Source organism: Podarcis vaucheri, assembly GCF_965113315.1.
Source record: "Podarcis vaucheri genome assembly, chromosome: 6".
In the NCBI taxonomy this organism is placed as follows: Eukaryota; Metazoa; Chordata; class Lepidosauria; order Squamata; family Lacertidae; genus Podarcis; species Podarcis vaucheri.
The window spans coordinates 6,383,552-6,407,240 of NC_138764.1; the positions used below are offsets into that span (position 1 = coordinate 6,383,552).

Genomic DNA, 23,689 nt, shown 5'->3' on the forward strand with positions numbered 1-23,689 from the left:
CCTCCTAGGATTGCTTCCCCTTCAGAGAAGGAGAGGAATTTGTTTAGTGTCTTCTGGAAGAATTCTAATTGTTTCGTGTTTGGGGCATATATGGAGCCGATTGTCAGTTTGATTTTGCCATGTAGTGTCCCTTTAGCGAAAATGAATCTGCCTTTTTTGTCCTTGAGGACTGTTGTGGCAGTGAAGTTCAGGTCTCTACTGAGTATTATATGGCTACACCGCGAGCTTTGCCTGAGCCTTGTGCGACCCACTGTTGACTGAAGCGGGGGTCGCTCAGGAGTTTGCTGCCTTTGGTTGGGTTGTGCATTTCTTGTAGGAAGGTGATGTGTGGTTTCATGGTATTTATGAATGAGGTGATGTGTTTTCTTTTGATGGGGTTTCCCAGCCCCCTCACGTTTAATGTAATTGCTTTTAGGTTAACCATCTTGCTTATCTATTATGTGGGGTGATTCCCTGCCAACCCATTCAGGTTGTCTTGTGTTGTGTCTCTCTCTTCGTGTTGTTTAAAGAACCAGTGGGGTTGCGCTGACCTAGGGTGTGGTGGGTGGGGGGCTAATGGGATTAGAGTAAGAATTGGGTTAAAGAGTAGAGGGTAAGTTGTAGAGAGTTTCCTATATGTAGTCATATAGGTGTTTGTTTGGGGTATTTTAGGCCATCTGGCATTTAGCCGGTTGGTCCTAGGTCTCAGCTGGTGTGGAAGGCCGTGTTCAAGGACAGGCCATCCCCCCTGTTTGCGATAGGGGGAGATCAGTGAGACAGTGTGAAGTGACTTTGTAACGTCGCTGTCAGGTATAAGGTTCGTAAGCAATGTTGCCAATGTTATGAGCAACATTGTTGGGGTGTTGGGGTGGGGATGTGGGTGCTGGTACGCTCTGGTGCCACCATAGTGCTGGTTGGGTATCAGATTTTAGCCTGATTGTGGGTTGTGTTATTAAGGTTGGAGGAGTTGTTTTTCCTTAGTATGGAGTATGGGGATGTTGAAGGTGTGTGCATACAGGTAAACAGATACCAGTATGCAGGCAAGAATCAAGAAAATACAGGTGGTCCCTCTTAACTGACATTCTGAACTGAACAGAACTGAAGGGAGGGGCTGGTTCTGGAGCAAAGCTGTTTAGATTGGGTTTGGGTGGATGCGAAGAGGATGCCTCCAACTTCTTGGGCTTTGCTTCTCAACTTATTCTGCCTTCTGGGACCCCCCAGCCCAACACCAACCACCTCTTGGATAGGTGAGCATGCAGATATTTTGGAATGTGAGTGTGGGGCAGGATGACCGCGTATGAAAGCTCCTTTGAGCACAAGTGCTGGCCCCCCTTTTCTCTCCCATGGAGGCCCTGAACTGGCCAGCTCCTTGTTCAGGGCCTCCAAGGGAGAGAAAAGGGAACCTCAGTTACTCTTTGCCTTCGGAGGACAATGTCTCACTCCCAGAGCCCCAAGACTTACGGCTGCTGCTCTAACAGCCTCAGGACATCCAAGGGATCATGAGCAAAGCACACACGCCCTGCCCGCCAGATATGAAGCACTCTCCTGAGAGAATTGGGGTTTTTTAATTGGCTAAACAGAGTTTCAGCCCTTGGGGAATTTGATTTCTTAAGCATACACCTTCCCCTTCCTTGTGTCCCTGGTGAGAAAAGCCAATCCTGCTTTCTTCCTTTGGTTACTTAATCAGAGGAAATAACTCTTTCCATGGTCTAATAGATTTGCTGAATCATGAATTCTGTTCATGCACAGAGGCTATACCTCTTGAAACCCCAAAGATGGGCAAGATGGGGCATTTCTCTCCACCTGGCTCCACCGGATATTGCTGATGGCCAATGAAAGCCCAAGCAGGGATTTCTAGTGGGGAGTGTTGCTGTGGTATATTGGAGGAGCAGGGCCAGGAGGCTAACTTGGACACCTCAGAACACAAAAAAGCAGCAGCAAAACAACTACATGTTTCCTTTTAAATGGACCTTCCTGCTGAGTGTAAAGCACAGATCCTCATTTTTAAAGGGAAAAGGGAGAGAAGGCTTCTCCCAAAGTGTTAAAAGGCCACAAATAATGTAACAATAGAACAAAACAAATGTGCCATTTCATGTGATACAGAATCCTATGTGCAAATCTGTTAGATTGAGAAATGTGTATTAAATAAGGGGGGGGGAATTAAAAGTGTGTGCTTGCAGGTAAACAGATTGGAGATTTTCTTCAAGATCTTGTGAGATCTCATTGAAGTCTTGCAAGATGTCTAGGAGAGCAAAATATGTATTGAGATTTGGGAGAGATCTTGCATGCTCTTTCAGGGACCAAAGCCATCACTGCTGCGGTGCCAAAGGCAGGTGGCTAAGGGGTGGTGAGTGTCCCACGGGGCGAAATGGGATGTACCCCCCCCTCAAGCTCAGGATTCCAGAACTAACAACTGTCAGTTGGGAGGGACGGAAGGCAAGGACCCACAGCCCAGGTGGGGCTCGCTAGCTTGGGGAGGAGGTGTGTGATTCCTCAGCTAGAGGAGATGCAGTACAGTTGAGGCTCACATGCCTCATCACGGATGACCTCTGATTTTGGGCGAAATTTTTTTTAAAAAAAAATTATGATTTTCAAGCTTATACATTTCAATAATTTTGCAGTCATTTTAACATTTCAAAACTTGACTTCCTTTCCCCTCTTACTGCAGTTCCTTAAATTGATTCTTCATATCTTATGCATATCCAAATTACCTTAATTTCTTCATTTATGCATCTGCTTTAAATATATAATCTTATTAAACTGCAGGTTATTCCAATAATCCTGCCAATGTTCTTATCTGTTTACAGTTTGTAACTATTCATTAAACCATTTCCATTCTTTAATAGAAAGTTTGTTCTCTTGCTCCTAGAAACGGTCAGCATGCGACAGAGGCCACATCCTGGGAACGGCTTTGACTGGCCACCTAAACCAGGTGAGGGCAGCCAAGGAGTCTCAAATGCTCAGGAACTTCCCCTGTGTGCAAAGACAGGCTCCAGCAGATTGAGCGGACAAGACCAAGCGTGGGCCCAGTGGTCAAGAAGGTGGTTTCTGCAATGCTGTGGAGGGAAGTGAGGGGCAGATGGGGCTCATCCACCTAGAAGGACAGCCCATCGAGGAGAAGGAAAACTCTGATCCTAATTTGCCTTGTGGGATATCTTTGGGAGCTGAAAAGGCTAAGGAGTAAACCCTACCCAAATCTGGAGTGGAGTCCCTCAGGCGGTTGGATGGCGTCGTTTACAACCCCTTCTGACAACCCCTGCAGCCCAAGTGGTGCCTAACTCTGCTTTCCTTGGAGACACATCTTCTTGTCATCTGGGAAGCCCAGGACCTCCTGACACACTGCCCAGGCTTGCTCCCTGGAGAGGTCCCTTTGGGACTGCTGACACCCTTGCTTGACTTTTGACCTCACCCCCGGAGGCGCACTCCATTGCTTCTCAAGACAGACAAATGCCAACATTAAAAAACTGTTTGAAAGAATTTTATTTCATTCACAAAAGACAATCTGGCATGTGATTAGGACAGTGGTTTTCAGACAACGGGTGACACGTTTATTGATCTAGTTTGGAAGTCTCTGTCTTGTCTTCGCACATGCGCAGTTCCATCTAGGAGCAACAACAATGGAAGGAGCCAAACTGTTGACTCCTGCAGCGAGACTCAGGATTTCCACTCATGCTCACAAACGTAGGAAAAGGCACCGCCTAGGATAAAAAGATCACAGAATAGCATGTTTGTAAAGGAACTTGATTAGAATAATAATAATGATTTTTATTTTATTTTTCTATTTGGGTTTGTGGGGAAGGGGGGGACTGGGTCTTGGTTGGGAGGGAGATCTGTGCTGGAGCTGCTGGCCTCACTGCTGTCACTGCCTGGAAGAGAAAATAAGAAAAAATATTTTTAATCTTTCCATTTATTATTATGTTGACAACCCATCTTTCCTTCAAGGATCTTCAGGTGGCTTACGCTATTCTCCCTTTCTTTAATTATACTTATTTCCTCATTCCATTTCTCTTCCAATATCTCTTCCTCCTCCTCCTCCTCGCAGACCAGGGGGTGGAGTTTAGGGGCACGACAGCAGGAGGCCAGCAGCTCGCACAGCCTGCCACACTGGCCATTCTCTCTTTCAACAGCATTTGAGAACAACTGAGTAGGCATCTAGAGCGTCAACTGAACAGGCATGTGGATCACCTAGTCACTGGGAACAGTCTATTCTTTTGGAGGGGGCTTTCCCCAGTTTCCATTTATAAGAAGTTTGAAAGGTTGCCTCTTTATAAAGTCTGTTTCCTTGTGACGAGAGACCACATTGGAAACTCATAGTGTTTTTGAAATATATAAAGGTAAAGGGACCCCTGACCATTAGTTCCAGTCGTGGCTGACTCTGGGGTTGCGGCGCTCATCTCGCTTTATTGGCAGACCGGTCACGTACAGCTTCCGGGTCATGTGGCCAGCATGACTAAGCTGCTTCTGAACCAGAGCAGCGCACGGAAACGCCCTTTACCTTCCCGCCGGAGCGGTACCTATTTATCTACTTGCACTTTGACGTGCTTTCGAACTGCTAGGTTGGCAGGAGCAGGGACCGAGCAACGGGAGTTCACTCCGTCGCGGGGATTCGAACCGCCGACCTTCTGATAGGCAAGTCCTAGGCTCTGTGGTTTAACCCACAGCGCCACCCGCATCCCTATTATTTATTTATTTAGATACTTGGGTTTTGGGCGAAGGGAGAACTGGGTCTTGGAGCGGGGTAGAGCTGTACTGGAGCTGCTGCCCTCACTGCTATCGCTGCCTGGAAGAGAAATGAACAGAAAAAATTCTTAATTGATGACCCATCTTTCCTGCAAGGATCTCCAGGTGGCTTGCGTTATTCGCCCTTCCTCTCTTCCTCATCCCATCCCTGAACTCTTCTTGAATCAGGGACCTGCCTCCCCCCATCCCAGTGATCCAGATTCTCTCTGGCCTCCCTGTTCCTCAAGAACAAAGATCACCATCTCTCACCATCTATATTGGCATCGGTGGCATCCATCCCCTGGTCGCTTGGTCTTACATCAATTGTTTTCACCTTCACTAAAGATTCCTTCTGATCTTCATAACCATCACTTCATCCTCCCATTTATCTTCCATTATCTCTTCCTCCTCCTCCTTGTAGACCAGGGTATGGATTTTTGGCACGTGACAGCAGGAGACCAGCAGCTCACGCAGCCAATCTTTATAAATTAATCTAACCATGACATGGTTCCCTACATTTCTGAATCTTGAGGGATAGTAAAAGAAACAGAATGCAGAAGGAATTAGGAATCCTACTTATAGTTTATATGAAGAAAGTCTCTTCATTACACCAGAAAACATATTTCCTTTCTCACAAACTACCTCCTCAAACTAAATATGCTCATCTTTAATTTTATAGTCCCTCTCCTCTTTTGTCCAGTTCTGCCCCTCCTTTCGGCGCTTTTCTTTTCTTGATTCTCCAATTAGTCCGGCCGTTTCTCCCAGACCACGCTACGCCATCTTTGCCATCTTTATAGGTTAGTGTATAATATAAGTTCAATATTACAAGTGTTGCCTTCTCTTTTACCTTTGTTTTCCAGTAACTTCCACTCTTTTACCACAAACAGCGCTGACAATCCAAGTCTTTTAACTCAGTCTCTTTTGCTGGGCTCACGCCACTTCAAAGTAAAAAACAAGTTAAGTCCTTGAATTCCGCTTCTTTTAATGGGCTAGTACTGCTGCTGCAGAGTGAAATTTGAATCTGTCTTCCTTTTCTTACTGGAACTTGTTAGAGAAATCTTTGCTTATGGTTACGTATAATGAGAAAGATTTCCAATATGTTTAAGATAAAATCTCCCGTTCTTTACTCTTTATGTGCTAGTCTTTTCGGTCTGTTTCTGAGCAGTTCAGTTTGTATAAATAAGTCTCACAGACCCTCTTCTCCTCAAGCTCTCCTTGTTAGCTGCCGTTCTTACCGTTTGGGACTTGGAGGCTTGCTGCTGAGGATTGCTCGTGTCCTTGCGTCTAGGTACTCTCTGTCGACTCACCTCCTGGTTAGGACGTGGGCTTCGAAGGGTTCCTTTTTTGACACTGCCGGACAATGTCAGCCCTGGGCCACGCCCAGAGCCTTTTTGGGGGTCGTGTAGCCTCCGCGTTGCCCCCCAAAGTTCCCTCTAACAGCTGCTAGGCGCGGAGAACCCGCGAAGCACATCCACAACGGAGGGCGGAAAAACCGGAAGCCCTTACATACCAGGTTTGGAAGGGGGATTTGGTCTGTGATAGGCTTTTTCCGTAGGGACACGGGTGGCCACAGAGCCTAGGGCTTGCTGATCAGAATGTCGGCAGCTCGAATCCCCGCGACGGGGTGAGCTCCCGCTGCTCGGTCCCAGCACCTGCCAACCTAGAAGTTCGAAAGCACATTATTATTAAAAAAACAAAAATTAAGGGAAAATTTGTGTGCGCCCTATGGAGTGAATGCAGGCTGCGCAGCTAAGCCCATAGCCAGAGCAGGCAGAAGGAGCACTGCGCAGCGCTCCGTCTCGCTGTTCTAGCTTGGGGTTAGCTGCGCAAAGCCTCCGCAGGGCAGCAGGGTGAAGGCCCCCTGCTGCCCTGCGAAGGCTTCAAAGGCTGTCCCCGAAGCCAGAACAGTGAGGCGGAGCGCTGCGCAGCGCTCCGTCTCACTGTTCTGGCTTGGGGATGGCTGCGCAAAGCCTCCGCAGGACAGCGGGGTGCCTTCACCCCACTCCTCTGCAGAGGCTTCTAAGGCTGCACTCCGTTGGCTTCAGGCAGCTATCCGCAAGCTTTCGGAGCACAGCAGGAGTTCCCGCTGTACTTCGAAGGCTTGCGGATAGCCACCTGAAGTCACCTAGCAGTTCGAAAGTGGAAGTAGATAAATACCGTATTTTTCACTCTATAGGACGCACTTTTCCCCCTCCAAAAATTAAGGGGAAATGATCAAAGCAGCAGAAATAAGAGATGATTGGATCCCTTTCTGAGCTCGAAGCATGGGTACCCCCAACCAAAATTTAAAATTCGGTTTTGTAATTTGGAACTAATGTGATTTGATTGGTTTGCTAATAAAAAATATATTACAAAAAAAACAAAAATTAAGGGAAAATTTGTGTGCACCCTTTGGAGTGAATGCAGGCTGCGCAGCTAAGCCCAAAGCCAGAGCAGGCAGAAGGAGCACTGCGCAGCGCTCCGTCTCGCTGTTCTAGCTTGGGGTTAGCTGCGCAAAGCCTCCACAGGGCAGCCGGATGAAGGCACCCTGCCGCCCTGCGGAGTCTTCAAAGGCCGTCCCCGAAGCCAGAACAGTGAGGCGGAGCTCACTGCGCGGTGCTCGGTCTCACTGTTCTAGCTTGGGGATGGCTGCACAAAGCCTCCGCAGGGCAGCGGGGTGCCTTCAGCCCACTGCTCTGCGGAGGCTTCAAAGGCTGTGCTCTGGGGGCTTCAGGCAGCTATCCGCAAGCCTTCCAAGCACAGCAGGAGTTCCTGCTGCACTCAGAAGGCTTGCGGATAGCCGCCTGAAGCCTGGAGAGCGAGAGGGATCGGTGCACAGTTTTCCCTCTCTGCGCAGCGCCCCTTCAGTGAAGCTGGAGGAGAAATGGAAGGGGCTCCGTTTCTCCTGCCGCTTCGCTGAAGGGACACTGAGCAGAGAGGGAGAGAATCCCCCCCCCCCGTTCTCCCCCTCCTATGATCCGGTGCGTCTTATGGTCCGGTGCGTCCTATAGAGCGGAAAATACGGTAGGTGCCGTTCTGTCGGGAAGGTAAACAGCCTTTCCGTGCACTGCTCTGCTTTTGCTAGAAGCAGCTTCGTCATCCTGGCCACATGACCCGGAAGCTGTACGCCGGCTCCCTCAGCTTATAGAGCGAGATGACCACGCAACCCTAGAGTCGTCCGCGACTGGACCTAACGGTCAGGGGTACCTGTACCTTTACCTAGGCTTTTTCCAGATCTGCCTTACTGCCCTATGTTTCTAAATCTTGAGGGAGAGCAAAAGAAGCAGAATGCAGAAAGAATTAGACATCCTACTTACACTCAAGAAGAAGAAATCATCATTTTGCCGGAAAACATCATTACTTCTCACAAACCACCTCCTTTCTCCTGAACTATCCTCAAGTAGTTGCTCTTCCCAAAGTCCTCAGCCAAGTCACTCAGCAGGGGGACGTGTCACAATGGAGGCCCTGACCCTGTTGCTTTAGCTACCTTGCTTAACAATGTGAATTGTTCCCCTTAACATTAATTTTTCAAATATATCTTCCCGTGGGTTTTTATTTTATTTATTTAGGAACGCTCTAGAGCTGGCTTCATCCAGCACGGTGCATTTCTGGACAGGACAGGAAACACCTTGCAAACACACACTTTTCAACATGGCGGTGTCACAAAGGAAAAACACTCCTGGCCTAGACTATGGCTGCTGTTTCTCAATTCATAGTAAAAAATGACCCTTCTCAACATCCTGTAATCATCTGTCCAGTATTAGGATGGACAGGAGCAGGACTTCACCCTTAGACCCCCTCATCCCCCTGTTTCTTTCTGTTTCTGCCCAGTGTCTTCTGCCAATCAACAGCTTTCCTTAGCTTGCAAGGAAGTGAGATGTTATGAGTTACTTGGTGCCAGACTCCCCTTTGCCATGAGTTTCTGGGTGCCAGGCACTGAACCCCTGGACACTGAACATCGGGGGAATTGATCTAAGCTGTACCCCAAGCACTACATTTGATTGTTGGTTATTAAAAACTGTTTGAAAACAATTTTATTTCATTCACAAAAGAAATTTTGACATGTGATTATGATAACAGTTTATATAATAAAGGTGACACGTTTATTGATCCTTTTTGTAAGTTATTATTTGTCTACTTTAATGTATTTTTTATATCTATATTAATCAGTAAGGGGGTGGGGTGGGAAGCAGTTTTGTATATGAAACTGGTGGATGGCTGTCATTAATCCAGATCAATTTCATAGAATCATAGAAACTTATAGCTGGAAGGGACCCCAATGGTCATCTAGTCCAACCCCCTGTGATGCAGCAATCTCAGCAAAAGCATCCATGGCAGACGGCCACCCAACCTCTGCTTAGTAACCTCCAAGGAAGGAGAGTCCACCACCTCTCGTGGGAATCTGTTCCAATGCCAAACAGCCCTTACTGTCAGAAAGTTTTTATGAATGTTTAGTTGGAATCTCCTTTCTTATAACTTGAATCCATGGGTTCGAGTCCTACCATCTAGAGCAGGAGAAAAGAAGCTTGTTCCCTCTTCCATGTGACAGCCCTTAAGATATTGGAAGATGGCTGTCAGATCTCCTCTCAGTTTCCTCTTTTCCAGGCCAAACCTCCCCAGCTCCTTCCAGTGTTTCTCTTCAAGCTTAGTTTCCAGACCCTTGGTTGTCTTGGTTGCCCTCCTCTGCACACATTCCAGCTTGTCAACATCCTTCTTGCCCAGGATGATGGTGCCCAGAACTGGACACAGGACTCCAGGTGTTGCCTGACCAAGGTAGGAGAGAGTAGGGCTTGGACTTTGTTTCATCAGGACCCTGGACTTCCATAGATGCAATCTAGAACAGCGTTACCATTTTCTGCTGCTGCACATTCCTTGTGGCTGAGGCTCAGGGTAACGCCCCCGGGACCTTTCAGTTCATGGTGTCCATGGAGGCGCAGGTCAATTCTGTGACCAGGGCAGCTGTTGACCAGCTTCATCTAGTACGCAGGCTGAGACCCTATCTACCTGCGGATTGCCTCGCCAGAGGGGTGCATGCTCTGGTTTTCTCCCGCTTGGACTACTGCAATGCGCTCTACGTGGGGCTACGTTTGAAGGTGACCCGGAAACTACAACTAATCCAGAATGCGGCAGCTAGACTGGTGACTGGGAGTGGCCCCCAAGACCTACATTGGCTCTCAGTATGTTTCCGGACACAATTCAAAGTGTTGGTGCTGACCTTTAAAGCCCTAAACGGCCTCAAAGGCCCAGTATACCTGAAGGAGCGCCTCCACCCCCATCATTCTGCCTGGACACTGAGGTCCAGCGCTGAGGGCCTTTTGGCGGTTCCCTCCCTACGAGAAGCCAAGTTACAGGGTAGTGGTGCCTGCTCTGTGGAACCCCCTCCCACCAGATGTCAGAGAGATAAACAGCTACCTGACATTTAGAAGACATCTGAAGGCAGCCCTGTTCTGGGAAGCTTTGAATGTTTGACAGACTATTTTATTTTAATATTTTGTTGGAAGCCGCCCAGAGTGGCTGGGTATATATAATAAATTATTATTATTATTATTATTATTATTATTATTATTATTATTATGACTGTGAGGTGTTACAAGTCATTAACTTCAAGCCACACTGCCATGCCTTTGAAGACACAAACCACCCCAGCTTTTCAGAGCCGGCTATCATGGCTTCTTTAATCTTTGTGTATTGCTCCACCATGTGGCTGAATCATATAAAGCACTGACTTTTACATATCTCTTGACCTCTAATTGCAAGAAGATCTCGTTAACTTGGATTATAATCTTTATAAATCGGAGTTGTGGAGCAGGTCCTTGGGGGGGGGGGATCCCACCATTCCTCCTCAGTCCAGCCCCTGACAACCATGTGGGTTACGGCGTCGAGGGCTCATTTTGTGGAGCGATGTGAAACGTAGTGTTTTCACCCCCAAACCTTGCAGGGGGCATTCTCTGGGTGTTTGGCGCCGCTTTGGAGTGAATCGGACAACATCTGACTTTTGGAGAAATTGGGATCCCGTGAGTTAGGGCGCCAAAGGCTCATTTTTGGGGGTGCCATGAAATGTGGGGTTTTCACCGCCAAACATTTCAGGGGGTCTTTAGCAGGTGTTTGCCGTTGCTTTGTTGTGAATCCTAAGACATCAGGTTTTCAGCGAAATCGTGGCCACCATATCTATCCTGACAGATGATTTGGCCTGTCACCCTTGTGTGGAAGTAAAGGATGAGATTCCCCTACTACTCCGCCTGGGGTCTCCAATGTGGTGCACCCAACCTCCACTCACACTATTCCTATGCTGGGGAATTGTGTGGGGCAACTTAAGATTTATCTGTGAAAGAGGACTTAGTATTTTTCTTGCTTTTTAGTGTAATGTACTATGAAAAGGTCTTAATGGAATTTTCTTTTTTAAATGGAATTTTAATGGAATTTTCTTTTTTCTTTTTTGTTGTTACCCTGTTTGCCAGTGTTTGTCCCTGGTAATTAACTGCCCTGATGTCTTTGTAAAACAGAAAAACAACTAAAAACCCACAATGATTTCACTGTGCACACAAGGAGTGTTTGAAAGTGAATGTGAGTTACAAGAGATGCTAACCCACTTGTTCTAAAGTGAAAGCCTTCTGGGACATAATATACAACGAGGTAAAAACGGTTTTGAAATATAATTTTAATAAAAAACCAGAGGCATTTTAATTAGGCTTAATTGGTGAGGAAATACATAAAAGTGATGTAAACATGTGTATGTATGCCAAAACGGCTGCAAGGACACTTCTGGGTCAGAAATGGAAGCAGCAGGAACTTCCAACACTGGAAGATTGGCAGGTCAAGATGATGGAGTACGGAGAGATGGCCAAGTTGACGGGGAAGATCCGGAATCAGCGTGACGAACTGTTTCGTAAGGACTGGAACAAATTTATATTTTCTATGAAAGAAAATTGTAAACATTTTAAAATGTTTGTAGGCTTGAATTGAAAGGCTCTGTAATGTAAATATAAGGAACTGATTTACCGATAATAAGGTGAAATATTATAATTTGACAAGGGTAAATAAGTGCTTATAGAAATGCGAAGAATATGGAAAGTTATGTGGAAGTCAGAAAGAGGGAGGGAAGGAGGTCGATGCTCTTACAGAGTAATATATTAAGTCATAGAATTATGTAACAAAATGTGAATATGTGGAAAACTCAATAAAAAATATTTTTTTAAAAAATACAAGAGATGCTAGCCCTTTCTCCCTGCCTCTAGTATAGGAGCCAACTCCTAGGGACCAAGGTCCCTTCAGCCCACCCCCCATAAAATATTTGAGGGGGCCCGCCTTCCCCCAAAGTTGATGGGCATTGCCATTCAAATGGTATGTGTGCACCATGTCATGTGATCGATTACACAGGACGGGGTTTACATGGTCCCCCCACCTGATATTTTATTCAACTTGCCACCCCCTGGTCTCTAGGCCTTCACAGCACAATCCTACGTCTGCTTGCTGAGTCCCGTGAGCCTTACTCCCAATGCAAAAAGGCAGAGACACCCCTGGATTACTCAGTAGAACATATACATGGGGGAAAACAGAACTTCACTAGACTCCCTTACACCCCACTGCACGTTCTTCCCCTATTTATTTTGAATTGCTTAGGGGGAGGCAACCTAATATTTTGACTGCTTTAGGGCCTCTAAAGGTCTTCATCTTCATGAAAGGAAGAAGTGAAATACTAAGGGCTGCCTATTTCAGGGAAAGGGCAAGGGAAGGGGGTGCTTCTACAAGTTTCACTGGGACCCAGAGGTGTGGATTGTAGTTCTGCGTAGGGATTCTAGCTGCAGCTAGCAGCAACTGACAAATTGGTCCATTTCAGTGTCCATCCATTTCTCATTTTCCCAGTCTTAGATTTGATCCTCCACATTTCTGCAGTACTTTCCATTTTTAAAGAGGAGTCCTCATGCAAATCCAGTGCTGCATGCAATTTTCGTAATGTTCGCATTTATGCAAGCACCTTTCCTGAATATAATGCATGCTTGTATGTTCTGTTTCTACACACACGCATTGTAGAGGTGCTTGGCTGCTTAACATGGCGGACTCAGAGACTGCCTCAGTGATGGAGGGCTTAACACCCAGCGCCTCACACACACACACCCCGCTTCCATGGAGGCAGGAATGGGCTCGGGAGATGATTGCGGGTCTCCTTTCTAATCGATACCCCTCAACAAGGTATGGAAGGCAATTCAGCCTCAGGCTACCCCCCTCCCCTCTTCCAGAGTCTCCTGTGAATGGGTGAGATGCTGCCATTGCCACAGACTGGAACAAGAAGCCCACTCCGCCACTGTTAGTGAGTGAAGCAAGCAGGGGCGTAAGCCCTGGTATTATAATATAATTGCAGTATTGGATCAGCACAGCTACCCAGATTATTGGACTCTCCTTGTTAGCATGGCTATATGACAGCTGTCCTGATGAGATTCTGTCCTTTAAAATATACTGTACTACAGCACCAGTGGTTATAGCGACAGTTCAAATCAAACTGATAATGGCTACAGCTTAATATGCAGAAGCACATATAAGCATATTCAGGATGGAAGATAAAAGGGGGGAAGAATATGCCTCTTTTAGAAAGGATTTCCTCATAAACAAAACTTGCTGCTCCAAAATGTTTCAACATGGAATGCTTCTTTTCTGGAATTCAGACTCTTGGGGCTTATCCAGTTACCTTCCTCTGCCTTTTCCAGGAACAGTCCAAGCTTACCCTGTGATCTGCCATGTTAAGTTGTGGGTGAACATATCAGTGATTCTTCAAACAGCTCTTGTTTATTCACAGGCCAGAACAGAACTGAACTGAAGGGTTCAGCCAACCTGCTTATATAGAGCTCCAGTATCACACAACTGTAACAACTTTCTTTAACTATCCAATCACTGAACATCACTTTCAATCCCTTATTTGCATATGTGGACCTGAGTGAAAACTATCTACAGTATCCCCCTCCTGGCCCAGGGTGAGAACTTCAGTACATAACACACCATTTGTTCCGATTGAGCTTTAAAGAGTGGATTTTTGTGAAGAAAGCTCTGGGGCAAAAACCAGCAACAACAGTGCTCAATCAATGCTTTTAAGCATGGACTCTGCCTGAAAAGTGTGTGGCAAAAGGCAAGTGTGGACAAGCCCTCAATTTCATACACACACATACCTCAGTTTTCTCACTACCCCCCTCCAAAACACTCCATTCCCAGCTCAGTTCTCGTTGAACTACTTTTGGGGGAAGTCCCCCCTCCCGCAAAAAAAAATAAAAGATTTGTGTACTCTTGCAAACCTTGTGCATGTTCACAAACCCAAGTCTGATTATCTTTCCCTCTTGCATGCTGTTTTGACTACCTAAGGCCTGGGGCTCAGAGACTTGAGATCATCCCTGTCAGTCATGATGGAACTGTGCCAGGGCTCTCCTTTAAGGCACTAGCATCCCCTGGTGTACATTTGTGTACCATCTCTGCCAAACCCATACACAAATTCAGCCCATTTGTGGTACAGCAGAAAAGGGGAAGATCTACTGCACAATCAGAACTGCTTGCAAAATCTTCCAACCTTCCCATACTTCTCTGAGGGTGGGTAAGTAGGTGTGCTGTTTTGGATACTGCCTTCAGATGTGCAGTGGCAAAGGGGAGCTCAATCTATTAGCGGCTCAGGCCAAGTTCTCACAAACAGCAGCTGAGGAGGCAAACATGTTTCTGGGCTGCTCCACTTTAGATTGTAGGTGGGATTCCCGAGGTTGAGAGCTGCTACAGACAAAATATATAGACAGAGATTAATTCTGTACATAGAAAAAATTTATCAGGGGAAACTGAGGCTGCATTCAGACCTGGGGTTTATAAAGTTACTGCTTCTGCACCAATTTCTAATGCTCTTTTTACACTCTAGTATCTTGTTGCGTTATGAAACTGTGGCTTTTTGATCAATATACATTTCTGTGTGCTGCTCTGGTTTGCCAGAAGCAGCTTAGTCCTGCTGGCCACATGACCCGGAAGCTGTACGCTGGCTCCCTCGGCCAGTAAAGTGAGATGAGCACCGCAACCCCAGAGTCATCCGCGACTGGACCTAACGGTCAGGGGTCCCTTTACCTTTACTTACCAGAATTGTATGTATACAGGGGCAGGGGCGCCGACTTATAAAAAATATTGGGGGGGCCCATACCGGGGTCCTGCCCCGGGAAGTTTTCTAAATTTTAGATGAATTGCCACTCTCAAAATGGCCGCCGGGAATCACGCGGACCAACCCAAGATGGCGCCCGCCTCCCTTGCGGCCTGCTTGTCTGCGAGAAACCAGGGGCCTAGATGAGAAACGAGGTCAGAAGCGAGGGATAAGTTCCGGGAAAGATGAACAGAAGCCCGAGCGAGAGTAACAGCGACGGAGAAGGAAGACCTCCAAACCGCTGCTGCTGGGGGAACGAAAGGGCCGAGCCCCGGGCTGCCCCGACCTTAAGTGAACCTGTGAGGGCCCGCCCTTTGCGGCAGCCGATTGGCTGCCGCCGTGGGCGGTGAATATTAATGAGCTAGGGGGAATCCCCGCTTCTCGCGGGGCTGACGCCAGCCCCGCATGATTGTTGATGGGTCGAGAGCCCGCAATAATTTTCTTAAATTATTGGGGGGCAGAGCCCCCCCAAACGAATTTTTGAGGGGGCTCGGGCCCCCTCAAGCCCCATGGAGTCGGCGCCTATGTACAGGGGTGGCGCTGTGGTCTAAACCACAGAGCTTAGGGCTTGCAGATCAGAAAGTTGGCGGTTTGAATCCCTGCAATGGGGTGAGCTCCCATTGCTCCGTCCTAGCTCCTGCCCACCTAGCAGTTCCAAAGCACGTCAAAGTGCAAGTAGATAAGTAGGTACCGCTCCGGTAGGAAGGTAAACAGCGCTTCCGTGTGCTGCTCTGGTTTCACCAGAAGCGGCTTAGTCATGCTGGTCACATGACCCAGAAGCTGTCTGAGGACAAATGCCGGCTCCTCGGCCAGTAAAGTGAGTCATCCGCGGCCGGAAGAAGATTGGAAAATTTATTTTTTTTTTTTATAATAATTTTATTGCATTTTTCCAAATTACAAGTAAAACAGAAGAAAAAATAGAACAAAAGAAAAGAAAAGAAAAAAGAACAAAAGATTCCATTTCAATAACTTTTTTTCCAAATTTCCATTGGACTTCCCCGCATCCCCCGGATAATGCATTCTTGATAATAAAATCATCAGCAAATTATACCCTTATTTCATGTATTTCTTTATATTTTCAATTGCAATTTAAGTTTAAATCTCTTATTCTCCATTTACTCTAGAAATATAACCTAATATCGTTTTAACCCATTTAAACTTTGGTTCTTTCACAAATATTAACAATTTCATAGATAATTAAGTTTCGTTGCTGGGGCTAGCGTTCTGAATCATACGTCATCTTATGTTTCATACAACTTATAATACTTTTGCAAATAGTCTTTAAATTTTTTCCAGTCCTCCTCCATTGCCTCTTCTCCCAGGTCCCGGATTCTTGCAGTCATCTCAGCCAGTTCCATATAGTTCATCAGTTGCGTCTGCCACTCCTCCAGTGTGGGCAAATCTTGGGTCTTCCAGTATTTGGCGATAAGGATTCTTGCTGCAGTTGTAGCATACATAAAGAAAGTTCTGTCCTTTTTTAACACCTTCTGGCCGACAATGCCCAGAAGAAAGGCCTCTGGTTTCTTAGGAAAGGTGTACTTAAACACCTTCTTTAACTCATTATAGATCATTTCCCAAAAGGCCTTCAATCTTGGGCACGTCCACCAGAGGTGAAAGAATGTCCCTTCAGCCTCCTTGCATTTCCAACATTTATTGTCGGACAAATGGTATATCTTAGCAAGTTTGACTGGGGTCATGTACCACCTGTACACCATTTTCATAATATTTTCTTTCAAGGCATTACATGCCGTGAACTTCATACCGGTGGTCCATAACTTTTCCCAGTCTTCTGACATGATGTTGTAACCAATGTCTTGAGCCCATTTTATCATGGCTGATTTAACTGTTTCATCCTGAGTGTTCCATTTAAGCAGCAAGTTGTACATTCTCGATATTACCTTGGTCTTTGGTTCTAACAACTCTGTCTCAAGTTTCGATTTTTCCACCTGAAATCCTATTTTTTTGTCTTGCTTAAAAACCTCATTAATTTGGGCATAGTGTAGCCAATTTTGCACCTTATCTTTTAGTTTTTCAAAGCTCTGCAGTCTCCAATTTCCTCCAATATTCTCTATTATTTCCCAATATTTCGGCCAGTATGCCTCCATATTGGATGTTTTCCGAGCTTTGGCCTCTATTGGTGAAATCCACCTCGGAGTTTTACTTTCCAATAAGTCTTTGTATTTTTTCCAAACCATGTAAATTGCTTTCCTGACAATATGGTTTTTGAACATTCCATATGTTTTCCCCTTGTCATACCACAAATACGCATGCCAACCTAACGAATTGTTAAAGCCTTCCAGATCTAGGACATCAGTGTTTTCCAATAAAATCCAATCTTTCATCCAGCAGAAGGCCGCAGCTTCGTAATATAACCTTAAGTCCGGCAGGGCAAACCCCCCTCTCTCCTTTGCATCAGTTAATATTTTAAACTTTATTCGGGGCTTTTTGCCCTGCCAGACAAATTTAGAAATGTCCTTCTGCCACTTTCCAAAACAATCCACTCTGTCCACGATCTGCAAGGCCTGAAACAAAAACAGCATTTTTGGCAAAACGTTCATTTTTATAGCTGCAATTCGGCCTAACAAGGATAATTTCAGTCTTGACCAGATTTCTAAATCTTTTTTAACTTCTGACCAACATTTTTCATAGTTATCTTTAAATAGATTCAAATTCTTAGAAGACAGATTAACCCCCAGGTATTTCACTTTTTTAACAATGTTTAGTTCTGTTTCCTTCTGAAACTCCTCTGTTTCCGTAACCGTCAGGTTTTTCCCTAACACCTTAGTTTTTTGTTTGTTCAGCTTAAAACCCGCCACCCGACCAAATTTCTGAATCAATTCCAAAACTCTTTTTGTACTAGGTTCTGGCTCCTGTAATGTTAAAACCAAGTCATCTGCAAATGCTTTCAGTTTATATTGTTTCGCTCCGACCCGTATTCCTTGTACCTGCCGATCCTCCCTTATCATGTTCAGCAAAACCTCCAGGACTGAGATAAACAACAGAGGGGATAGGGGGCACCCTTGGCGTGTTCCTTTTTCAATATGAAGTTCTTCTGTCACCACATTGTTCACTATCAACTTGGCTTTTTGTTCAGAATAGATTGCCTCTATTCCGTTCTCAAACCCCCTTCCCACTCCCATCCCTTCCAGGTTTTTCTTCATAAATTTCCAAGAAATGTTATCAAAGGCCTTCTCTGCGTCGATAAAGATTAACACCGCTTTGGTGTTAATATTTGTTTGTAAAAGTTCCAAAATATCGATAATGTTCCTGGTATTATCATACAAATGTCTACCTGGGAGAAAGCCTGCTTGGTCCTTATGAATTACTTCATTTAATACTTTTTTAAATCTGTTAGCCAAAACATCCGCAAATATTTTGTAATCCACATTTAGGAGTGAGATGGGGCGATAATTCTTAAGTTGAGTCTTTTCAGTTTCTACTTTGGGTATCAATGTGATGAATGCTTCTTTCCACGTATCTGGTGTCCTCCCTCCCCCCATAATCTGGTTGCAAACCTCCATTAATGGTTGTATCAAATAGTCTTTTAAAGTCCTGTAATATTTGGAGGTAAGTCCATCAGGGCCCGGAGATTTGCCTAGTTGCATATTCTGAATGGCATCCTCGATTTCCTGTAGTGTTATTTTACAATTCAAGATTGATCTCTTCTCTTGAGATAATTTTGGAAGGCCATTATCTTTCAAGAATTGTTCTATCTCAATTGCTTCCTCAGGTTCTTGTGTATACAATTTTTTAAAATATTTCTGGAAACACTTTCTAATTTCTCCTGAAGAAGATTGGAAAATTTAAAGTTTTTATTAAAGTATATACTAAGTTTAAAGCTTATATGAAAATAACAAAACAAAAAAAATTGAGGGATAGAAAAACGGTGGATTGACACTTCATGGATTTAGCAGAAATGTTATGAGAAGTTAAGCATCTATAAGTTTTAGCTTTAAGGTTAAAATAAGGTTAAGAAAATTATGTTATGTATAATTTGATAGAGATTTAAAAGAAAGATGGAAAGGATTTGCTGAAATTACCAAATAGAAGTGGAATACAAGAAGGGAGGTGAGAGGAAGTCGGGGAAACAAGTGAATGAAAGAAAGGTTGTGTTTTGAAATGTTTTCTTTTTTTTCTTGTATTGTGTTACTGATTTGGTTTGTTTTATCCTTGTTGTGTTTTTCTTTTTTTGATTTGTTAAAAGTAATAAAGATCATTTTTTTTAAAAAAAAATGTATATAAAGCAGATATTGTGGGGGAACTTTCATTCCTCGCTACTATGAGCTGAATATAGAGCATGAAATCCACTCTCGACTCCGAGTATATTTCAGGGGAAGAGCTGTTTGGGATATTTCCTGCTTGTGAATTATTATTTGTGTGTGTGTGTGTGTGTGTGTGTGTGTGTGTGTGTGTGTAAAACACATGCCTAAAGCTTTAAATCTGGGATGGGCATGGAAGTTCCGAGGTGGGCCACCAGGTGGCACTGCAGGCCATGCTCCAGCTGCTGCTGCTGCTGCTACAGGTGCCAGTAAGTCTCGCATTTTCAACCTCTTCCTCCTCCATTGCACTGGCTAAATGATTCCTTGCTGGACTCCCATCGCTGAGGCCAAATGTACCTTTACCGAGCAAAATATCCTTTCGAATTATACACCCAGCACATGGAACCTGACCAAGGGGCAATACAAGTGGACTCTCTGTGCCCTTACCACAGTAAAAAGACTGATACTGGTGAGCTGGAAAAATAAAAATGCGTCTCCCTTCTATGATTGGATTGAGGACTTCTACAAACTCACCACATCTGAACAACCTGCAGATAAACGCAGACTTGCCATGGACAAATTCAATGATAAAGTGGTACCTCGGGTTAACATACACTTCAGGTTACAGACTCTGCTTGTAGCCTTCTTAGCCTCGGGTGAGAAGAGCTTTGCGCCCGGGCCGGGGAAATGGGAGTCAACAGACACTCAAGGAATAGTTTCAGAGAAAAGCTTTATTCTGCCATCCGGGGTGGCAGAAGGAGCAAGTGTGATAGATTCACAAAAGAAGCATGAGTTCACAGCCATTTGCGCAGAGCATATATTCCCCTCCCAGTTCCCTCCCCTTTCTCCTCCTCCTCAAGAGCCCTGCCCCATTGTGATGAAATTCCAGTGCCTGTCTTCGGAGAACTTCCTGACATTAGTGACAAAGATGCCTCCAGTGCTGAAGGACATGAAGAAGAAGTGGTTCTTGAAGATGATGCTCCACATCCATTTTCCCAAAAGGAGTTGAATGATCTAGTTCGCGACCTCAGCTTGTCAAAGGACTCTGCCGAACTGTTGGCATCCAGATTGAAGGGGAAAAAACTCCTCTCTGACATCAGCTTCTTCCGCAACAGGCATCAAGAGTACCTCCGTTTTTTCTCAGAAGAGAAGGACTTGATGTACTGTGCAGATATTGCGCAGCTTCTGCTCAAGCTTGGAGTGCCACAGTACGAACCCAAAGATTGGAGACTGTTCATTGACAGCAGCAAGCGATCACTGAAATGTGTTCTGCTACACAACGGCAACCAGTTTGCCTCTATACCCCTGGCTCACTCGACTACACTGAAGGAGAACTATGAAGCAGTGAAGTATGTGCTGGAGAAAATTGGTTATGGTCAGCATAAGTGGTTTATTTGTGTTGACCTGAAGATGGTGAACTTTTTGTTGGGACAACAGTCTGGCTTCAACAAGTACCCATGTTTTCTGTGCATGTGGGATAGTAGGGACCGTGCTCAGCATTACACGAAGAAGGACTGGCCTGTGCGGGAGGAATTGGTGCCTTGCAAAGAAAGGAACGTCATCAACGACCCTCTGGTGGACAGAGACAGAATACTCTTCCCACCGCTGCACATCAAGCTCGGCTTAATCAAGCAGTTCACCAAAGGCTCTGGACAAGGATGGTGACTGCTTCACTTGTGGCAGGATTGACCATGGAGAAATTGAAAGCTGGCATCTTTGACGGTCCTCAGATCTGTCAGCTCATCAGAGATCCAGAGTTCAGAAACTCAATGAACGAAATGGAACTGGAAGCATGGAAGGCATTTGTTCTGGTAGTGAAGAACTTTCTAAGCAACAATAAGGTCAGAAACTATGCAGAACTTGCCAACAACATGCTGACTGCTTTCAGAAACCTGGGCTGCAACATGAGCGTCAAGATGCACTACCTATTTTCACATATGGACCGGTTTCCTGAGAACCTGGGTTCAATGAGTGACGAGCAGGGGGAGAGATTCCATCAGGACATGAAAGAGATGGAGACCAGGTATCAGGGTCGCTGGGACGCAGTCATGATGGCTGACTACTGTTGGACTCTGAAGAGAGACCTCCCTGCCGCTGAGCATTCCAGGAGTTCCAAGAAACGGAAGTTCAAGCCCTGAAGTTTGAAAAATGGTGAAGCAACGTGCAATTTATGTGTTCTTACCTTTCTCAATGCCCACCATTCAGTTTACAGTAATCGATGTTTCTATCAGGTAATCAATATATGTTCTTGGAAAAACATTATTTTCTCTTAAAAACATATTTAGGATGTTACAGATATCTGAAGTATCTGAAGAAATGTGCATGCACACGAAAGCTCATACCAAGAACTAACTTAGTTGGTCTTTAAGGTGCTACTGGAAGGAAAAATATTTTTTGTTTTTTTCAAATTTAGGATGATATGTGTTGACAAAAATCAGCTGATAATGCCACAAAATGTAATCGATTTTGTCACAAGATCTGTTTTTTTACAAATCAACATAGCACAACAACCTGACCTGATGGAGAGAAACGGATGCCATTTCCTGATTCAGCAGTGCAAAAAGACCCTAAATCAATTGGAGAAATCTAGACAACATTCAAAAGGTAAAAAATTGTTGCCCAGTGTATAATTTAACATCTTTTGGGGGCAATTCCAAACCTGTTATTCCAAGAAGAAAGGCCTCTGGTTTCTTTATAAATGTATATTTCAACATTTTTTTCAATTCATTATAAATCTTTTCCCAGAAGTCTTTCACCTTGGGGCAGGTCCACCACATATGATAGAAAGTACCTTCGTTTTCTTTACATTTCCAGCAATGGTTATCACAGTTATGATAAATCTTTGCTAATTTAACAGGGGTCAGATACCATCTATACATCATTTTCATTATGTTTTCCTTTAGTACAGTACATGCAGTGAACTTGACCCCTTTCTTCCACAATCTTTCCCAATCCTCAAACATTATGTTATGTCCTACATGTCTTGCCCAATCTATCATCACTGATTTAACTTGTTCATCCTTCGCATGCCACTCTAACAATGGGAAATGTAGTGTTTTCAAAGCCCCCCCCCCCAATGTTGCAGGGGGCATTCTCTGGGTGTTTGCTGCTGCTTTGGAGTGAATCAGATGACATTGGACCTTTGGAGAAATTGTGACCCTTTGGGTTAGGGCACTGAAGCCTCATTTTTTTGGAGGGGGCACCATAAAACGTGGGGCTTTCACTGCCATGGATCACAAAACAGCTGCTGTTTTGTGCAAAGCTGGTAGACTGAGAAACTAGTATTTTATTTTTATTTTTAAAAAGATAAACTAAAGGTGTGTGCTTACAGGGAAACAGATACCAGTGTGCATGCCCATTATGACCTCAGGCAAGAATCAAGAAAATACAGGTAGTCCCTCTTAACTGACATTCTGAACTGAACAGAACTGAAGGGAGGGGCTGGTTCTGGAGCAAAGCTGTTTAGATTGGGTTTGGGTGGATGCGAAGAGGATGCCTCCAACTTCTTGGGCTTTGCTTCTCAACTTATTCTGCCTTCTGGGACCCCCCAGCCCAAGACCAACCACCTCTTGGATTGGTGAGCATGCAGATATTTTGGAATGTGAGTGTGGGGCAGGATGACCGCGTATGAAAGCTCATTTGAGCACAAGTGCTGGCCCCCCTTTTCTCTCCCATGGAGGCCCTGAACTGGCCAGCTCCTGGTTCAGGGCCTCCAAGGGAGAGAAAAGGGAACCTCAGTTACTCTTTGCCTTCTGAGGACAATGTCTCACTCCCAGAGCCCCAAGACTTACGGCTGCTGCTCTAACAGCCTCAGGACATCCAAGGGATCATGAGCAAAGCACACAAGCCCTGCCCGCCAGATATGAAGCACTCTACGGAGAGAATTTGGGTTTTTTAACTGGCTGAACAGAGTTTCAGCCCTTGGGGAATTTGATTTCTTAAACATACACCTTCCCCTTCCTTGTGTCCCTGGGGAGAAAAGCCAATCCTGCTTTCTTTCTTTGGTAATTTAATCAGAGGAAATAACTCTTTCAATGGTCTAATAGATTTGCTGAATCATGAATTCTGTACATGCACAGAGGCTATACCTCTTGAAACCCCAAAGATGGGCAAGATGGGGCATTTCTCTCCACCTGGCTCCACCGGATATTGCTGATGGCCAATGAAAGCCCAAGTAGGGATTCCTAGTGGGGGATGTTGCTGTGGTATAGTGGAGGAGCAGGGCCAGGAGGCTAACTTGGACACCTGAGAACACAAAAAAGCAGCAGCAAAACAACTACATGTTTCCTTTTAAATGGGCCTCCCTGCTGATTGTAAAGCATAGATCCTCATTTTTTAAGGAAAAAGGGAGAGAAGGCTTCTCCCAAAGTGTTAGAAGGCCACAAATAATGTAACAATAGAACAAAACAAATGTGCCGTTTCATGTGATACAGAATCCTATGTGCAAATCTGTTAGATTGAGAAATTTGTACTAAATAAGAAAAAATAAATAAAGGTGTGTGCTTGCAGGTAAACAGATTGGAGATTTTCTGCAAGATCTTGTGAGATCTCATTGAAGTCTTGCAAGATGTCTAGGAGACCAAAATATGTATTGAGATTT

The 23,689-nt window shown here is 45.0% G+C and overlaps 2 long non-coding RNA genes across 3 annotated transcripts in view; one reads left to right on the top strand and one right to left on the bottom strand.

Moving 5' to 3' along the window:
• Positions 1–1,045: 1,045 nt before the first annotated feature.
• Positions 1,046–23,689, top strand: part of LOC309535737 — a 44,122-nt gene continuing 21,478 nt past the window's right edge. The window contains exon 1 of one of the 2 annotated variants that reach the window (XR_014221362.1): positions 1,046–1,226. This is a non-coding gene — a long non-coding RNA (uncharacterized lncRNA). The remainder of the gene's footprint in view (positions 1,227–23,689) is intronic. The other variant, XR_014221363.1, reaches the window with a different exon arrangement.
• Positions 11,316–15,258, bottom strand: LOC309535754. Its single transcript, XR_014221386.1, has 2 exons — positions 14,771–15,258; positions 11,316–11,590 (listed from the first exon to the last, which is right to left on the bottom strand). It is a non-coding gene; the product is annotated as an uncharacterized lncRNA (long non-coding RNA).